Below are 17,023 nucleotides of genomic sequence, written 5' to 3'. Positions count from 1 at the left end.
GACACTGTGATATTGTACGAAAGATGTCATGTGAGGATAGGCCCTGAAGGACTTTTTTTTTTTTTTTTTTTTTAAAAAGACATTTTCTTCATAATGTGATATACTGAAAAGAGGAAGCTAATGAAGAAACATACAGAACGCCAACACCAAGGCATCTAGGAAATTATCTTTGCAACACTAGACAGCTGACTGAGGCTCTCTGATGGCCCCTCCAAAAGAATAAGGCTAAAAAAGTGAGTCCTGGAAAGGAAACAATAAAAAGGCTATATCTAGCCTAGCCTATCTAGTCTATATAAGTTCTTTGCAAAGAATAAGGATAAGAGGGGAGTTAAAGTTGGTCTGAAATTTATTCCAGAAGAAAACAAGTATTGTGGAAAAGCAAAGGTTGAGTGTGAGCCTCTGCCATCCTCCTGGGAGCATATGATCAAAAGTGATCAAGTGCTACGAGATACCGGACAACAACTTGTTCTCGATCTAAAACAACAGACCATTCATATGCACTTTAGCCCACACTAATTGCAAAGTAAAGCACATCCACTTAAACCATCATGAAAGAAAGCTACTTAAGACAGAAGTTTAAGTGAATGCGTAACTGGGGTGGTAACATGTCCCCAGTTTTGTGTACGTGCTCACACCTTTTCCTCTCTCCCTGGCAAAAATATTTTATTTAGAAAACTTCTACCTTTCTAGAAATATTCAAAACTTGCAAGTCACCTACTCGGATTTTTACTGTCAGTTTTTCTCTCTTCTCTTCTCCTGCCTAAATATCATCAAGCTCTTGAATGACTGAAACCCACTAAAAAAAGACAGATGGTCTTTTGATAATTTCTAATGGAATGTGTAATCTGGGATTCCTTCCTATGCTGAACTCTGTGACCCAGTATGAATACGTGCAGATTTCAGAATTCTAGTTCAATAATTACACAGAAATGTAGTAAACTAATTGAGCCATTCTATTGCAAGCTTACACAGATAGCTATTGGCATTGAGGTAAAATTGAAGATTCTGCACAGGCAATAACTTCTAGTACAGAATCATGTATAGAATGTATGAAAAATATATTCTAGGCTCTAACACAAAACTACATGTAAGGTAGTCTCATTTGCAAAATAGTTAAGTAATTGCATAGATTAGCTGGGTCATTGGGATACTCAAATGCATTATGGTCTATTCTTTCAAATGCAATTAGGAGCATTCAATTTAAGAACCAGTCTAAATGGGCTCATTTTACTCTATTATTTCAATCTAGCTAAGAGTATATCAGTGAATAAATCAACATTTCACCATTAGCTGATTGTTACGGGATTAACAGGAAGCTGATATTACCAAGCAGTTCTTTGTAGATCTGCACTCTACTGTAATAAATCATGTTCTGATTAAGCTGTTAGTATGCTTTCACACTATTTTGTATTTCTGCATGTTTTTATTTGCTTTAAATAGTGAAAGTGACTACAGAGAATATTGTACATGGTCTGGATAAAGCCCATTATGCTCCCTGCTGCTCTGCACAAGATACTGGTTGGCTTCTTCAAGATCCTGTTCGCAGTGTTTCTCCTATGGCATGACGAATGGGGCTCACTGGCTCTGTTTCCACGTGTTACAGGTCTTGCAGTGCTCAATATGTAACTAGGAGGAGTTAAGCACAAAAAAAAGCTTAAATCCCCAAACATTGACTTCCTGAGCTAGAAAAGTGAATGTCCTGTCTGCTAAGAGTAATAACCCTTCTCCTTTTATGTAGATCGGCTCATGGAAGGAGACATGAAGCACTTACCCAGTACGTTCCACATGTGTAAGCATCTGACAGCGCGCTGTGGGCCTGCTCTGACCTGTCACATACAATATTGGAAAGCAGCATTCAAGCACAGTCACAGGAATTCTTACGGAAGTCTTAATATCCACTTAATGCTTTCAGCGTGTTTGACACCTCAGCAAAGAGGACACTGAATTAGCAAGAGTTAGAAGAGCAGAGAGCAGTATTTGTTCTTCTGGATCCTTTTTTTTTCTTTCCTTTTTTTTTTTTTTTTTTTTTTTTTTTTGCTCCCACTTCTCCCTAGAAGTTGCTATCTGCACATGAGGTGTTTCTATGAAAACAGTATCAGGCTGTGTAAAAACAGCAAGGGGAAATCGTTAGCAAAACCACAAGATGAGCTGCTCAAAAGCCCACAGCTGATGGGACAATTAGAAGTAATGAATAGGCTACTAAACATTAACAGCTGTCTTAAGTTTCAGGAAGAGATCACCACATTTACTTCCTAAACAAACCAGATCTCAGCCGAGATTTTGCAATAAGAGTATGTTCTTCTACCACATTAATACGGCAAGACAAAGAGACACAGTTTTCCTGGACTGAACAGAACCAGGTCAGAGCAGCAGATGTAAAACCTGACAACATGACTTCAGAATCAGCAGTAAATAAACATCCCTTGCAATAGAGCCATCCCAGTCTAGGGGCCACGCACATCTCAGAATGCAAACACGTGCTATCTGGTGCCCCTAGAAATATGAGAGTGAAGCCGAACAAGCCCCTCAAACCTGAATGAATTCACACACTCAAGAACAGAACTATCCAACCTCCAAAACCATTTTTTTCACGAAACGGCTGACCTATCTTCAACTTCTCAGTCTTCATCCTTAAGAAGTATCTACAAAACCCCTTCAATAAACAGCCCTGGAAACTACCAATCGTGACTTGGCTGAGCACTAGAAATTGTAGACTCCAGAAGGATACTGCTTTTGCAACACTTCAAATTTCAGTTAATCTTTCCATAGAAGCTTGCTGACAGTGTTATTTTCGTATTTTACACTGATGAGGATGGACAGCACACCACTACTGCTGATCCGAAAAGTGAGCAGCTATTTCAGTTGCGTATTTTGCTGGCCTCAGTTGTGGGGCAAGTGACTGGCCTGGGCCTGGGACCTCTGGGGACTTGGACAAGAAAGCTTAGTCACAATCCTCACTTGGGCTGAGGTGTGAGACAGATACCAAGCAGCTTAGCTCTTTCTAGTGGTGGGCAGACATGGACATGGCCAGAGATACAGCTTAAGAGGCCTTAGAACATCAGAATAAACAACTAAAGTGCTTATGGGGTTTAAGCACTTCAGGGTTTATTGATGTCCAGTCCCAACAGTGCCTCCGAAGGCCAAGTCAAACTCATGTCCAAGTCATGGAGCCAGTTATTAGAACTTGTATCACTTAGGGTGCAAGGACACCGACTTGTTATTTGTTTACCTATTTTTATATGTTGCACAATGCAGGGAAAACAAAGAGGGCTGTTTCAACAACATAGAAAATGTAATATAATAATAGAAATCATTTTGGGGAAAAGTTTATGTCTTTAAGTTTGGAAAGTGCTTAGCGTATTAGTATTGACAGTGAAAAGACAGAAAAATACTGTAATAACACAAAGCAGGATATTCACCCTCCCTAAAAGAAAATAATAAAATTGGATATATAATAATAAAAATAATAATATGCCAACTGTTTAGTCCTGCTTTTTTATCTAGTTCTCCTGGATCATAAGCTAGTTACTGACTTTCTGAAACAATATAAAGCCAGCAGCTACAGTCTTCAAAGATTACCACATGAAAGAAAACATAATGTTTGACCATTAAAGGTCAAACATTTGGGACTTACATTAACAAAAATTAGGCAAAGTAAACAATACATTGATTCAAATATACTGCGGAGAATTGTTTGAACTAAACTGACCAAGTACAGTGCCTCGCCTGCTCTGTTCTGCATAATTAACTATCTTATTAACAAGACAGTGGATTTGCTACCTTATTGACTGGTTGTTGCATTCACTGTCTGCTTCTGCTTTTCATAGTGCTGCCAAATTTATCAGTTTAATTGTGCAACTTTTTCCCTAAGTGATTCCCTAATCAACTCCTTAATTCACTGACATGCGGGTTTCTCAGCTGGTTCACTGCTCCGCTGAATCGTAAGCCTTCACCTGCCTGATTTTGGCATGTGTGACAGGCTGGGGGCCCCTTAGGGCTCAGCCTGCAGATTTGGTTTGATGTTTTGGACATTTGGAGATCTGATATTTAGAGTATTCTATGCGTGTCTGCTTTGTGTTCTGGTAGTGAGCTGGAGTTACAAGAAGTCACAATAAAGGGGCTGCAAAAAGTGAGGATCCTCGATTCCTGTGGATACCCCTTTTAGATAATACTTTTGTCTAAATGACAATTGACCGATATCATATTGTCCAAGATGAAAATGCTTTTCAAATCTTAATTCCCGAAGAGAAGTAAATATGCAAGCACGGTGGAGGATACTTTGACTGCCTGACCAGCCTGTCTTGCTGGCCACCTAACAAGGGCAGGGAAAGCTACTTCAAAGTTAAATCACATTGCTTATGGTCTTGCCCCTTCAAGTGATGAATAACTCCATGGAGCGAAGATCCATGACCTCTCTGGGCTGTGTTTCAGTGCTTGACCATCCTCATGAGAAGATTTTTTTTCATATCTCTAGCTAGTATTTTCTTTGGTGCAGCTCTCGACTGTTGCCTGTCATCCTCCTGCTGTGCCATTTCAACCAAATTCGAAGGGGCCAAGGATGGCTGAATTCCTACAGATTCTGAGGAAGTCCATGCCCAGGAAAAGAGACCCAAATCTGTGCTCTCACAGGCAGAAAAACAGGCAAAATTCACTCATTATGTATTGTTTGGAGCGGCTGGCAGGCACACAGCTCCAGACTGGCTAGAGTGCATGCTGATTCTTGCCTAGCAGGATTATCTTTGAGACATAAGGAAAAGCTCAAATAATTGCAAAGAGACAGGTTAGATGGGAAGGGACGCAAGTCTACAGGAAACTCTGCTGCTCAGAAAATGACTTGGCTTTTAGATTTGCAAAAATGCTGCAAAAAATGATTCAGTCACATGAAAAATTCCCAGTGTTAAAGCTATTTTCAGGGTTTTACAGATGCCAAATTGCAACTATTTGCTTAAAATCAGACTTCTGCTTAAAATCAAATTTATGCTGTTTGAAACTCATAAGAGAGAGGTTTTCTTAAATTAATTAAAAATGAACTTTAAAATCATTTAAAAGAAAACTGTTGCTGATCAGATGCCTTATCTGAATTTGAGAAAATAGCTACAGGCAAAAGCACAATTGAGTAATACATATGTATCTTTACCTGGATAATATTCTCACTGAGTGCTACATTTAACATTAAAGCTAAGCACGTACAAAAGTGAGTATGCATCACTAGCATCTTACATTTTATCTTTATTTTAGAAAAACTTTTAGTGACAAAACTTAATGAGGATGCAGTTTCGCTTTGAAGCGACAACAAACAAAAAACTACTCAGATTTCAATGCACTGAATCAGTGCAGATCATTTTGTTTCAAAAAGGCTGCCAATATCCAAACTGAGAATTAGTTTCCTGCACTTATATCTAGGCACCCTAGGGAAGGCGTTTCGAAGGCACCTGGATGACTCAATGCAGCAGCCAGGACTCCTGGAGGAGAGCCTTGGGCCCTGCTGGGTTTCACTTCTCAGTCTTCTTGGTGGGAGGAAATGCAACACAGTGGAAGCTGCCTTTGCAAAGACTTGCCTTCCTATTTTTGTACAAATACGTGGCTTTCTTATAGAAAGGATGTTGGTGAAACCCTGGCATGGACTCAGGATCTCTCCTGTTAACAGCATGTGTGCGCGTTTTCAGCTGGAGATTTCTGAGGGCAAGGTCATTCCTCTTCGAAATGCGAAATTCTAAGAGGAAACGAAATGAAAACATGACCATGGGGCTTCCACCTTTGAAATTTAAGATGACAGAGTGTGAACGTTTATGTGCATTTCAGCTTCCAAAAGGCTTAATCAGTAAATAAAAATTAAATCTTTCACAAATCATTTTTTCTGCTCTCACTATGCTCGTTCCTTAATCTCCGGGCCTTTTCTGAGAGTTCTGCCTCCAGCTCCTGGCTTTCTCCAGGCAGAGCTCCCCAGATCCCTTCCCCAGGCTGACCATCTAGCTTCTTCTCTAGCTCCCTCTACTGACTTCTACTTTGGGAAGACATCAAATTGAAGTTTTTTTAATTAGCTCCAAAAAAAGATTGCGTGCCTGAAATAGCAACTTGGTCTATACGACCAAAGCAGACCACGACACTTGCTGTGCAGCAGCCATCTCCACGGTAGCTACCATACGTTTGCTGCCAGGCACATGTTGCTAACTCCTTCCTGGTCTCATCAGGATCCCCAAAAATGATATTCATTTTTCTACCCATGCCCTGAGGACCTGGATCCACTAATGCGTCCACAGATCCCTCAGACCCCGTTAGATGATGGCAATCACCACTCCTTAAAACAGCTCACAGAGGAGGAGAGCAAGGAAAAGGAAATTTCTTTCATACAGTGGCCTGTTGATACCCAGCGCTTGCAGCCTAGGAGCCACAAGCCAAGACTTTCACAGGGCCTGGAGCCCCTGGACGTGCCTTTTGGAGACTGACGAGGGAAGGTGTCAGTGACTGAATTAAATATTTTGGCCTAAGCCAGGCCCAGCTATCACAGGTAACCATGCCTTACAACTCTTTCCATCACAGAGCTATCAACTGCAGACCTGGAAGATCGCGCACCAGCATTTCTCCTCCAGCTCAAGAAATTCAGCAGGCTTTAAGAAAATGGATATTTTGTCTCCTTTAATTTATCATATACGTCTTAAGCCTGTGATTATATCTGCAGCCACATCTCCACATCTGTGTCTAAAAACGTTACCATAAACATGATTTGGACAGATTGCAAGACGTCAGGAGCTCGGTGTTGAAATCACACAGCAAATGCCATGAAACCCCTGACAAAAATAGGAGAAAGAGTACGCCCGGGCTTGGCTTCTGAGCAGGAATGATTATGCCACCCTCATTTTTTTTAGTTTTTATTGTTACACAAGGGGCATTTTCACATCCTAGAGAAACACTTGAGATGCAGCCACTTCTACACGATTTCTTCTTGGTGGGGATTTGCCTTCATCCACCCATGCAGGAGAAGACCTGGCATGGGGGAACCTTCCCAGCCAAGCACATCTGTCCGCAGCAGGTCCCAGCCCTCCTGCCCCTTAACAACTGTGCCCCCAGCCTGGATAGACATGGAAAATATAATGTGGCTCCAGGTTTCATTAATCAGGGGCAAAAGCAGTAAGAAGCTAGTCCTTAAAAAGGCCTTTCTCTGTGGTACATCTAAGCCTTTGGTGAATACATATCAGCCACTGCTCAGAAAAGATGTTTACAAGCTTTAGCAGATGGCAGCCCATGCAACTTTTGTGAAAAAACTTAAGTAAATACATATGTAACTAATCTGTCATGTTCCATGGGACTGACTAATTACTGGAACAATTTTTTTTTTTAGAAAAAGCATCATTTTGGGGCCAAGCAATTTTATTTAGTATATTTTGTTTTCCAAACAGAAAAAGTATTGTTTCTCTAAAATTAAGGACAGATTGGATGTTGTGTGATGTCCAAAGAGGACTGAATGTTAGATCGGCTGTGGTTAGCAAGAGAGAGTAACAGGCCTTTCCTTTTCTGACTAAGGTATGTGAGACTTTTTTTTAAAAAAAAAAATCTCTGGCTCTTCACAGAATAAAAAGAGATGTTTTCATAAGCAAGCTTTTGTGTACAGCAGTGCTTCAGCTGTATTTCAAAAATTAAGAGTCATCCATCTGAGATCTGCTTTAATGACTAATTTCCCTACCATAGAGTTTAAAGTACAAAGAATGGCAGCTAAATTGCAGAACCAAGCTTTCAGTTGCTATGCAACACCGCTGTAGCATGTTTCCCTTCATCCTTTAGGGCTTTTACTCCTGCTCTCTTCTTCATGGATGAAAGTTATGCAATGCTTTCTAGATACTTAACAGCAGATGTATTAAATTTCTAATCTGATATAAACCAGACTGCAATTTTGTACCAAAAAAGTCACATCAATGAATTTAATAATGTTTTAAATTATAGTCTTTGATAGCAGAGTATCTAGTTTTCAGTTTTACATTATGCTGATTTTGCTAGAATATGAATCCGCGATGCTCCCTTTTTGCCTATGCCTTCTTTTAAGTGCATGTGGGATTTTGCCAGTATTTGGCGGGTGGAAGAGGAAAAAAATCTCCTCTGAGGCGCTGTGCCCTACCTGTTGATGTACTGCTTGCAGGTGATGGCAGGACTCTTGCTGGTGAGGAGGCAGAGCTCAGCGCAGTGCCTTCTGCAACGGTGAGTAGCTGCTGGTCCCCCCAGCCCCTTTGGGCTGAGCGGGGATGTGAGCTAAAACCTCTTCCCCTGAGTCACCATCCTGAGCAGGAGCAACAAACGGGTTTGGTCCCTGTCGGCGCGGTCTGGACTCGAAGCAGTGAGGTGGACCGAAAGGGTTTGGTATTTCTCAATGAAACTCTGAGTCGGAGCTGCCAGTGCCGCTGCACAGATAGAGAATAGTTTCCTATTTCGGAAAAAGAGTAATTTAGCATTATTAGTGAACTGGAACTGAAATTTAGAGTAGTCTGGACGTGCTAATACAGCTAGGTGTTCACCCATGCTCCACAGCAGCTCTGAGCTGGCATAGGCAGCCATTTCTAAGCACAACAGGCGCTAGTCATCCACGAAAGCAGCGCTGTCACACACATAAAGATGATCTTTCTTTCTTTTCCCTATATGGCTGAATTAATAGTGTTTCTGGAATCTGTTTTGAAAGCATAAGAATCTAATTCTATAGATTAGCAGAATAGCTTGAATTTCACATAGGGTGAAACTGGTGCTAAATTCTGTCTCTTTGCCATGATGATGAATATTCATAACTTTTGTTCTGCTGGTCAGGTAATAGAATATTACCCATACTGGACCATACTAGCGCTTTTATAACAAAATACATTTTTTAAAATAGACAATTTACGATATCTAAATTACGTTCAGAAATAGCCTATATGTATGCTGCCTGTCTGCTTGTTTTCTGCAGTCACTGACCCGAGATTTATAACACGTTTTAGTATGTGATACATTTGTGTCGTATCAATGACTCTCTTTTAATACAAATGTTAGCTTTTGTAAGACATAAAGATCAATAGGCTAAAACCTTTTCTAAGGGCAATAACACTTCCGTAAGTTAGAATTCTATAAAGTGAGAATTGCTTTTACCCCACTGAAAGTTTCATTCCACTGCAGAGGAAAGTGCAGATGAGTCAAGAAAACAGAATAATTTTCACTGCATCCAGAGTCTTTCAGTGAAAGCTGATGTGTTCCCTGGTTCTTAGAAACAGCATGTAAATCTTCTCCCAAGCAAACTTTTGTATGAGCCCTTCCGGCTTTTTACAGGCAGTTTCTCTTCCTTCTCCCTACCGCTGGTTGGCCGAGGCTGGGTCAGCCCCAACGGTGGCCCTGGGAGCTCTAGGTGCCCGGTGTCCCACACGTCTCAGCTGTTGGCTGATCAGTAATAAACTCTGAGCATTAAATACTCTTTATGCAACTTTGGAGAACTGCAACTAGTGTTCAGCTGATAAAGTCAGCAAGTCTGAGTGTAAAACCTTTGGAGAAACTGACCTCTGTTTGGGCTGATAAAATAAAGTAGTTAAATGTATTTGACAAGGCACACTGAATTTAAACACGGGGAATAGTATAGTACATGGGCTTTTGTTAATGAATATTTTAATTTGACAATAACCACTCATCAGCAGATATTTTCTCTTGCTCTGAAAAAAATCGTTACCCCTACTCTTTTTTTTAATGTTGTCTCATAAGCTTAGGATTCGCTCTTACAATAAATGGTCTATTGGGTGGTTCTTAAGCCTTTCCAACAACAGTGCTGCAGGTCTTAATCACCACCTCACAAAACTGACCTCTTCCCTGTTGCCTTTCTCCTTATTCATGCAACCTGTGGCCTCCTAGGTTTTGGCAATGGTGGGACATCTCCACACAAACAAGCTCTTCATCCTTCCTGCACAAAAAATGCAAGGTCAGATGTTTCCTCTGCAGTGTTTTCCCCATGTCACCAACGTGGCGGAGGGGCCCTGTCACAAACAGGGAGGTGATATATTTGTCACATTTACGATTCCAGCTGGCCATCATGGGGGGACGTATAGCAAAGCACAGCCCTGGAGCCAGCTCCTCTTGGCTCCCTCAGTGGGATGTACATTAGCAATAAGGGGCAGTTCTAGGAGCAACACTGGCTGTATTAACCCTTAAAAGAGAAATCTGGAGCCCATTTTACAGTGAGCAACCCACTAACTTCAGCCTCGCCAAGCTACATTGCAGTAGGCCAGATCTGATGACTCTTGGCCACAGTTTTCCTTGGCTTCATCTATGCTAGTAAAAAATTATGGTCAAGACTCGGCCTTTGCGCTGGCTTTCAGTTATCTGTACTGTTTGATAATGCACTTTCTGCCCCTGTTTTGGTCTCTGCCAACCATCAGTCTCCCAGATGATGCCCAGGTATGGGCATGGGCATGCCCTAGAGTATTTCCCTCAGTAGTTCAGACACAAAGTGTGCCATATCATTTTGTCAGCATTTAGGCCCTGGTCTGCCTTGTTCAGGGATGCAAACAGAGCCTAGGAGCCTACTGCCGGCTTTGCATGAAGCTGCTGAATTCAGGAACATGCAGCTGCCAACGTCTGCTGTTTCCAGGATGCTAATCTTGACTCACAAGCTGACTGTGTTCCAGCAATGCACAAAATCTTTCCTTTAAATATAACAGTGTGATGAACTGTTGGGCTTTACTGTGCAAAAGGTGCCTCTGTGTACGAATGGGCTCCCCCATCAAAAACAGCAGCAACCTAGAGCGAATCACAGAAAGCTGACAGGCAAAAAATATGTGCAGTAACCTAGCAGTTACAGTGTGCTTCTCATCTACTGGTGATGCAGAAGCTGTACCACAAAACATGGCATTAAGGATATTTGAGCATCAGTAGGTACATATGTGCAAATGTGCACTTGCGTACATGCCCCTGTGTACGCAGGAAAAGGACACAGTATTCTGGTGGGTGCTGTTACACATAGTCCTGCAAATCCTGTTATATTTTAGCACCTTCTTCCTTCTGTTTCCTTCTGGGGGAATCTTATCAAGCAGTGGAACATCCTTCTCTCTCCATAATGTCTAGCTAGACTTGGGAAACGAGTATTAGTGTTTTTGGTGAAAATCCCAGAAAAGAGAATCGCCTATGCATCATTAAAATAATCATGTCAGCTTAAACAATTATGGTATGTCTCTTCCAATGGTGAAACCAACTCCTCAGGTTGGTTAGTCTGCCATTGCTAAGGTGAGATTGACGCTGAATAGACAGGCAAGTCCATCTTAGCAGTGACTGAGATGCAGTACGTGACTACAATAAAATGCAGTTTGTGTAGTGTTTACTGGACACTGCCCAAAGTATCCCGAAACCCTATGAGTCTGAACAGTACTCTGCTTGAAATCCAGTTCTAAGCACTAGTTTTTAAATTTGTTCGGATTAATAACAAAAGACAAGAAGAAATTAGGATTGAAGTGGCTAGAGTTCCAATTTCATTTTCTTAAATAACAAGTGAAAATTAATTAAAAATATTTGCAGGTGACATATATTAAATAGCTTTCAATGGTGGCACTGTAACTGAAACAACATAAATATTGTAATAATGTATTTAATGCAGACAGTAAAAGGAAGGGAAGAAATCTTTACTTTTCTAGCATGGCAAACAGCAGAAAAAGTCCTGAGCAAAACAGATTTTCCTTTAGAAAAAAACACAGCAATTTTCTTCTCCGGTAACTGCTCTCACTTGTTTATTTTCAGCTATAAATATCAAGTTCCAGAATACACTGTATGTCAGTCAAGCTATTGTTCCTATGAGTTATATAAATAAATGTTGCAATGTATTACTTAAAATTGTGTAGACATATATAATCTTACATGAAATATATTTGGAATGACAGCAGTAATCTGACCCATATGCATGACAGAACAAAACACAAACTGGACATGGGTTTGCGATGCTGTGTTGGCATGTACATAGGTAGAGACGCATCTTGCAGAGATGCTAATGCCTCGCATCCCAGGAATATTATACTTCACTGGGAAGAAAAATGTGCCAGGAACTGCCTGACAAGCCACAGAAATCTCATATATTCCCGATACATGCTTTCACTAGCATGTTTTTTCTTCTGCAGAGATATAACTCTGGATGCATATGCTCTTCTAATATGGGGCTAAACACACAAAACGTGCAGTATAGAGAATCCTGAGAGCAAATTCCTTCTGCTTTGGTGAATGCAGCACCCTTCTGTCCTGCTTGCCAGACACAAGTTTTGACTGTCATGCTAAGATTATTTCTGTGGATCAAAGTAAGAAACAAATGTGCCATGGCTAGCTCTTCTCAGTTTATCAATATTATTTTGCAGTAGGAAACCACAATAGCTATTTATCATGAGTGACTTATTACTCAATATGTCTCAAAAAGAGAAGTCTTGACTATTCCACAGTTTTGTTACAGGCTGAAATAGTCCTTTCCTGAAGCAAAATCAGTGTCTTCACTGCATTTAATCACAGCAGTGCCCAGGCTGTCTTGTTCTGGGTCGTAATTATTGTGTTCTTTTTTGGGTGTCCTCTTGGGCCAAAGAGGAAAAATTAACCTCCTGCCTGAGGAGGTCAAAAGGGAGAAGCCGCAAGTGTCTCCTAACAGCATCAGTAAGATTCATTCAACATTTGTCGTGTGCCCCTAATGCAGCCAAAGGACCAGTTTCTCCTGCTTCAGGAAAACAGCCTCAAAGGTCTCAAAATTTGCAGAATTGGGTAGTGACGGCTTCTCATGACGCTCCCCTTTTCTGCAAACACGTGCCAGCCCCATTGAGTGCACGCCGCCGGGTAGAGTTGGGGAAGCGGGAGGCGGAGATGCTTTGGAGCAGCTGAGGCACAAGAGCGGAGTAGCCCTTCTGTGTAATACGACCACCTGGCACTGTTTCAGCAAGCTCCTGTACAGCAACTGGTACCGCGTTTCAGCACAACGTGGGTGTCCTGCTAGATCCCAGGCTGTTCCTGCTGCAGGAGTAGCCAAGAACCCTCATTTCCCAGTAGATATGGGGGGCATTTTCAGAAAAAGACAATGCAAACCCAATCCCTTCACCACGGGCTAGCAATGCAGTCTCCATAGGGATTGTATTCATGCTGACACTGTTGCAGAAAAGTGCAAAAAGCCACTGTCTTCTTAATAAATAGCCCACTGGGCAGCAACCATATCACTCTGTTGTTAGGCAGTATGATCTAAATGTCATTTAATTCCTGGATTGAGTTAAGGATGTCAAGCTACCCATAAATCCTAAATAGTTTGAAGTTTTTAATCTGCCTGGCTTCATGTGGGAATGCTGCTAGCACAAAAAGAGACCCAAATCTCCTGGGTCTCCCCAGGAGACCAGCTGGCCATGGAGAGTGGTCATCAACCCCAAAACACGTTCTCTTGTCTTCTGTACCTCAGCCCCCCTCTGCCCCTCCATGGCTTTTAAGCTCCTGAGCATTTTAACCTCCATCCTGAGCACTTCATTTTTTTGTTTGTTTTAATAGTACTGCATAAGGGGAGTGAAACCTGGCTGCATAAGAACAACCAGTTGGATCATTCCCTATGTTTACGTCACAAATATACTAAATTTTAGCACTCCCTGAGGAGGTAAGGAAACAAGTATTGGGCAAGGAGAAGGGAGCTGGAGTTGCTGGAATTGTAAGACCACCTTGCCTCTCTGAGGACTTGAGGGGTGCAGACTTTAAGGTGAAGATGGTATTACTCAGAAGATAGTTGTGCTGCTAGGGCAAGGCATTCCTAAACAAAGTAATTTTCCATCCTTCTCCATCCTCTAAAGCCCAACATATTTTATAACTCAGCTCCTAGCCTGTGGGCTCCCTTCCTGAGTGGCGCACATTGGACAAAACTTTGAGATCCCCAGTCTAGACATGGGGCCAAGAATCCCCTCTCTGCCATGCTGGTTTTTCTTTCTGAAGTGTCCAAATTGGAAACGATTCTTTGGTAGTTCATCCTACTCTGAATATCACTCAACCTTCCTAGCAAACAATGACTCCTTGTCCTCCTGAAGTTCTTCCGAAGAGAAACTTGCTGTCTGTAAATGGGCCAATTTGCTCTCAGCTTCAAACAAGGCTCCAGAAAAACAGATGGACAAAGGAGGAGGACAGAGGAAGAGAAAAATACAGGCCTCAGCCCTCCTGAAATCCTTGTCCTTCTAAGTATGTCTGCCCAATGAAGCCACTTGACTCCAGTGCAAAAACTGAGAAAACGTTTCCCATTGCTCGGTGTCTCCTCTTAGGGAACAGAGAGCCCTGGGCTCTTGGCTTTTGTCACCAGCCGATGGCATTGGAAAAGGTGTAAGAAAACTCTAACAAAAGATTGGCAGCAGCTCATGGGAGACAGGGACTAAGGCAATTGTGCCACCAATAGCCAGAGGGGGCTCTCACAGGCATTAAAATTAAACAGATGAAGCTATCACCGACCCATTACTGGACTCTTCCCACTCAAAGAAGAGTCATCTGATCTACTACGTCCCAGCTCCTGAACTGCCATAGTTTTAAATCCAGAATTAAGTTGAACTGCTTCAGTTTTTCTTATCATCTCTCCCAGAGTAGTGATGTTCCCCTGAGGATATGTTTCTTTTACCTCGTATTTATAACCTTTAGTCTCTAAGACTTTTGATTAAATCAGGGACTTTTGTTTAAGGACCAAGACTGTTGACTTCTGTCCTGCTCTACCTAAACTGCTATCAGTCCTTGAGTTACCTAACTGAAAATTAGCTTGGATATTTCTGTACTACATGACTATAATGGCCATGTACCCTGAGTAATGATTTCAGGAGCACCTGATGTGAGTAAGCAGTTCAGCACAGAGTTTTGTGAATGGTGGCTCTCAGAATAACTTTCTCCTCTTTCCAGTACAACAAATCTAACAGCATTTTACTCTGAATGGTTGGTTAGTCCTCTCCTATTAGGTGCCACTGTTCCTATGTTGAGTACTTTGCTTGTTGTATTTGGTCTTATTTATAACAAATTTAAGGGGCTGCAACACATCATTACTCCTAAATTCAAAAAAAAAAAAAAAAATCAGCAGTATTAATTAGAGAATAGTTATCCCAGCTGGTAACCTTTTATCTTTGCTGGATACTTCCATTTACCATCAAGGCAAAAAAAATAGATTACTGCCGTCACTAACATTATGGCAATCAAATGCTGCAGACTGCCAAATAAATTTTTTTCCCTAGATAAAACTTATTTTTTTTTAATGAGAATAAATCTTTCCAAAGCACATTTTTCTTCTGATGTGAATAAGTAGTTTGAAACAGAAGCACACACATGCCTATATGACGTCTTTTTAACATCAGACTTCTGGGCTCCAAGGAAACCAAGCACGTACACAATACACAGAACTACAGAGGGCGAGATGTTTTTCTTTTTTCTTTTTTTAATTTCCTACAGAGACACTCTTTTATTTACCCTGTGCTACTGGATATCATTTTGAGGTACCCACTGGTGGCAATATATTCATACCAGTCTAATTTGGGGGAAAGCCATTATACTGCTGGGAGAACTGGGTTGTGAGGTGTCTCAAAGGAGGAAGGCTTTTGAGGAGTGTCTCTTCTCATTTGCCACATGCCATCAGAATAGGGAGGAGGTTAAGAATGGAAAAATGCTGTGGACCAATTCAGGATGTGCTACAAATCAGGGAGTACAGAGCAACCCCTGCTCAGCCCAGGGCTTTTGGTCCATTGCATTTTGTGGAAAGATGCGCTGCTGCTCAAATCTTCAGAAAAAAACCCACTCCCAAAATGCTCCCCAGGCAGGTCCATCGCGAGTGGGATCCCCAAACCCTCAGCTTGGCAGGCTCCCAGTGCACGCTGCCGCGGGCTTCTGCCTCCCCCAGGACCAGGCATCCAGTGCCCCCCTGCTCAGGGGGGTGCCTGCCCTGCAGCGTGAAACCTTGCCCTCCGGAAAGCCCCCAGTTACTGCTATGTTCAGCACTAGACTGCAGCACTCAGCTCTCCAGCGTTACATCTGTTTTCCTCAATAGCTGCACTGTGAATGTGTTTTATTTGAGCAAGAATAATTTGCTTGGTGTATCTGGATACAGAGTAGCATGAGATTTCACATCTCGGGAACTGGCAGGCTTCTACTTTGTTTTTTAGCTTTATTTTCTGATTCGGGTGAAGAAAAATCCTGAACTCTTGAATTTCCTTATGGAGCCAAAATTGTTTTCTCTCTGGTTCCACCCATACAAAAACGGACATTTTTAAGCAAGCAACAGGCACAAGCAGGTCAGCTGCTCAGAAATGCCCCTTCCAGCCAGCAGCTGCCCAGGCTTGAACAAAAGCCTTCTTGGAACTAAAATTCTTATTGATAGAGAAGAACTGAATGAGCATGTAAATAGGGGGTTTTAAATGAGAAGCCATACTTGAACTTGGCCTCTCAGCTCCCCTGCTAAAGGAGGACAGCGATTTGCTAACGTGCAATGCAGATAGCTACCCAGAGGTTACCTTTAACCATGAGTTTGAAGGAAAAAGCTGTAATAGAGATGAAGGGGGGAAAAGGCAGCAAATCTAGAACGTGCAGAGTCAGTCGTCAGGAAGCTAGGGAAAAGAGAGACGAAAAAGGCCAGATCAGTTCTGTCCAAAGGAGTGAAGGGAAATAAAAAAGGCATTTACAAATATCAGGAGAAAGGGATTTCTCAATAAATTGACGGGATAGATGTTGCGGGAATTCTGAAATGCAGTAATATTAATTTGTATATTGGGTTAGTTTTCATCAAGAAAAATAGACATCGAATGCCTGGGCTTAAATTTTTTATGAAGAATAAATGAATATACAAATCATATATTCATTCTTTGACAATAAGGTCAGAGAAGAACAGTCTGATCACAGCTATCTGGTCTGAATTTCCCATTTAGCACAGTCTGTTAATCCTTGCTGGAATTAAAGCAGATCATTAGGTGCCTAGTTACGGATTTAGGTGTCTGATTCCTAAAGGTTGCTTAGTGCACATCTGGGAAAAAACCTTCCCTTTCCTGGAAGCCGGTGGCTGGTAACAGAATATGCAAACCTTTGT

Source organism: Rhea pennata, chromosome 1 (genome assembly GCF_028389875.1).
Source record: "Rhea pennata isolate bPtePen1 chromosome 1, bPtePen1.pri, whole genome shotgun sequence".
In the NCBI taxonomy this organism is placed as follows: Eukaryota; Metazoa; Chordata; class Aves; order Rheiformes; family Rheidae; genus Rhea; species Rhea pennata.
The sequence above is the reverse complement of the archived record's forward strand: the minus strand, read 5'-3'. Positions refer to the sequence as shown.